General features: G+C 35.5%; 1 pseudogene; it reads right to left on the bottom strand.

Annotated features, from left to right (window-relative positions):
* Positions 1–2,055: 2,055 nt before the first annotated feature.
* LOC110412033 (dirigent protein 22 pseudogene) lies at positions 2,056–2,941 on the bottom strand (annotated as a pseudogene).
* Between the last annotated feature and the right edge of the window lie 427 nt (positions 2,942–3,368).

Here is a 3,368-nt window from a genome sequence, read left to right as displayed (position 1 = left end):
TGGAGGAGATTTTGGTAGGGAGGACAATGACTATTAACTGACTAACGACACAAGAGTACTTGGTGAAATGGGAACGTTTGGGGGCAGAGGAGATCACTTGGGAGAAGGGAGTAAACCTCTGCTCCTTTCAGAAAAAAATTGAAAAGTTTGAAGCCAACAAGTCAACGAGGACATTGATAGATTGAGTGAGGGAGGATGTCATGAGCCAACCTTGTACTAGACTATGATAAGGTAGAGCTATCTATGAGATTGAGTCTTTTTGTAACTGTAAGGGAACTATCCCTCTTTCAAATAATGTAACAGCTCGTGGTGACACTTTCACAAATACTTGTTAAGTTTTTAAGGGGGAAGACCTTTTAGGAAATGAATGTCCTTATTTCAAGCGTTGTAATTGTTATTGGTAGAATACCTGTACAAAAATTGTTAACTCTTTATAAGGGGTGAGTAGTCGATGGATTGATGGACAGCCTCACTAGTAAAGGTATATTTGTAGCGAATCATCGAAGGCTGCCTTTATGGACCGATGATGGTATATCTCGATCCCTTTGTAATCAATATCATATTAATAAAACTTTTTTCCTTTTTATGACTAAGTGGTTGCATATATGGATTCAATATGCCTTTTTAATTTTGATGTGAGTTCTTTTGATCTGATTTGTTGTTATTATTAATGTTGGAACAGATACAACTAAGTATTGGCTGACTTATGTGGAAGCATCCACTTAAGTGAAGCACGAACTATCGTATACTTAGGCGAAGGAGCGTAGTTCGTTACATCTTACACCTTTGGTTGCTGGAACTCCATCCTCAACCATGATTTCAAACCCTCGAGAAAATAGAACAGCTTATCTTTGTTGATCATGTCCCTAATATCCAACATTAGGGTCTCACAAATTCCCTTACTGACTCAATTTATATCTACTCTCACAACGTTCACCAAGCCATGTACTGTACATTCTTAATGAAAAACTTATTCTTCAGTTCTCACTTAAGATCCACCCAAGTATTGATGTGTTATTCGCCATCAACAAATTTGGAATGCCACCATAACTTCGAATCCTCGACAAGATACATCATGGCTATCGTTACCTTGTCTTTCTTCAACTCTTTGTGCATAACTCAAAAGTATTGTTCAATATGAAAAGGAAGTTCTTCAGCTCTTTTGCATCTCTAGCCCCTTCGTATCACTTAGGCTTTGGTACTTTGGCCCTTTTCCCTCAATCTCTTAAGTTTGCACTACTATTACCTGCAGCAATAATCAAGAGATTTATCTGAGCTTTTAATTCTCCAAACTCACCGTGGAGAGTGGTTAACAAGAATTATAAAATTGATGTAATTAAGTTGTTACAAATTTTTAAAATTATTCAAAAAAATTATCTATATATATAGATTAGTAATAGATGCCAATAGAATCTTGAAGCAAGATTAATTGAATATTACTTAAATGAGAATGCTTTTGAAAAATATTAACTGCATAGAAGTTAGAAAAGCGAGTAGTTCATTTCTTATATTTAATGTGTCGATTAGCTAGAATAAGTAAATTGTTAAACTCAGTAAATTTACGTATGAGTAAATTGATTTTACATGCAATTGTAAATAAAATAAAAATAAGATGAAAGTAATACAAGTATTTATTACATTTGAAGTTTTTTTTTTATGTTGGAAATTATCACAGGTCCAATTACTCTATTAAAATTTTATTAATTAATAAAATAAATAACATAAAAAGAGGGACGTAAATCCTTGTTTCCAGATTCGCAAGAAATATCAAAAAATAAAACCTACCCAAAGTATGACTTGCCTTGATCATTTACATATTAATTAAATAATGAAAGTCATATGACTTTAACTTTTCTAACTTTAGTAATATAAAGTATCAAAATAAAAATTTGCTTTTACCAAAGGACCTCAACGAAGTTGGGACTGGGCCTTCTCTTTTGTTCTAGTCCTTAAGGCAAAAGGAAAAGAATACCCAACTCCCTCCACCTAGTGCAATCTTGCCACTGTCCTTCCTGTCTCTAAATTGGTTTCATCCACTGATCTTATGTAAATTGATTAGCAATTGCAGTCCATATCGCATAAACTTCTTTAGAGTAATTCCACATGGTACATATATAGACAGGCATCATCTCCACCCTTCAAATCAAAGTATAGTAATTATTACATTGTAAGAAGTAGCATAAACCACCCCACCCACCTAAAAAATAATTGAAAGTGGCCAACACAATGAAAGCAAGCATGCACCAACATAGAAGAAATTAATATAGTTGGAAGTAAATGGGTCAAATATTCAATAATGCAGCACATAGCAGGTGTACTGGATTATGGCATCTCCTGTCTTCAGATTGAATGTATGAGTTCTTGCCTGAACATAACCTCTGGCAAATCGGAAAAGGCCGCTGCCTCCGATCACCGGCATCTCTCTCACCTTGGATAAGACTGTGTTTCTCCCCAGCACTGTAATGGTGCTACCGTTGTATTTTCCTACAGTAAAAGCAAAGTTCATGGACATCAACAGGCCTATCTCTTCTTGTGACGAGAGTGCGTAGAACCCTTGTGCCCTTCCAACCATTTTTGAGCTCAACTTAGGCCCCTCGGTTAATGGATCATCGATCATACTAATTATGCCGAACCCAGTTGCCGATCCGTTGGGGGGTTGCACCACTTGGATAGATGTAGCGTTACGACCACTAACAATGTCGTGCCAATAGATGCGAAAGCGACTTAGCTTTTCTTCCTTTAGGCCGAGTAGCTTCCGATCTAGGATGCTCACAAAGTCATGATCATCTTCTCTGCTACATTGGATGAGGCCAGAGGAAGAGAGAATGGATAAAATGATGAATTTGGAGGCTAAGATGAGAAGAATTCTAGCCATCTGCCACTGTTCCTTTTTTGGGGTTGCTTTTCCAGTAGAAGACAGTAGTGTTGCAAGAGGTTGCTAGTCTCGGATGCCCCTATTTATACAGAGAACAGCACTGAATCATAGCAAATAATTGAGAACCAAGGACAAGTAGATATTTATATATGTGGACAATTTATTTTTATGACACATACCATAACGTCTAGATTAATGTTATGCACTAAATCAATCTATTCCATAAATCATTCAGATACACAGATCTTCCAAAATTCTATCTAATTACGAGGAATTAAATTGCTATTAACTTCTCTAGGAATTAAATTGCTATTAACTTCTCTAAGTAAAATATTTAGGAATTGCACAAAGGTAAAAAGCATATACATGCACAGGAAAATTTTAAAGCATTTCTTGACACTTTATAAAGGTGCATTTGAAACTGGCAGCTGTATAAATACTCTTGAAAAAGATAATAATATTGCTGTAACCTGAAGATATATATATATATATA

This window comes from Theobroma umbraticum, unplaced genomic scaffold, assembly GCF_002168275.2.
Source record: "Theobroma umbraticum cultivar Fairchild unplaced genomic scaffold, ASM216827v3 scaffold_95.0, whole genome shotgun sequence".
In the NCBI taxonomy this organism is placed as follows: domain Eukaryota; kingdom Viridiplantae; phylum Streptophyta; class Magnoliopsida; order Malvales; family Malvaceae; genus Theobroma; species Theobroma umbraticum.
This window is presented reverse-complemented; position numbering and strand designations above follow the sequence as displayed.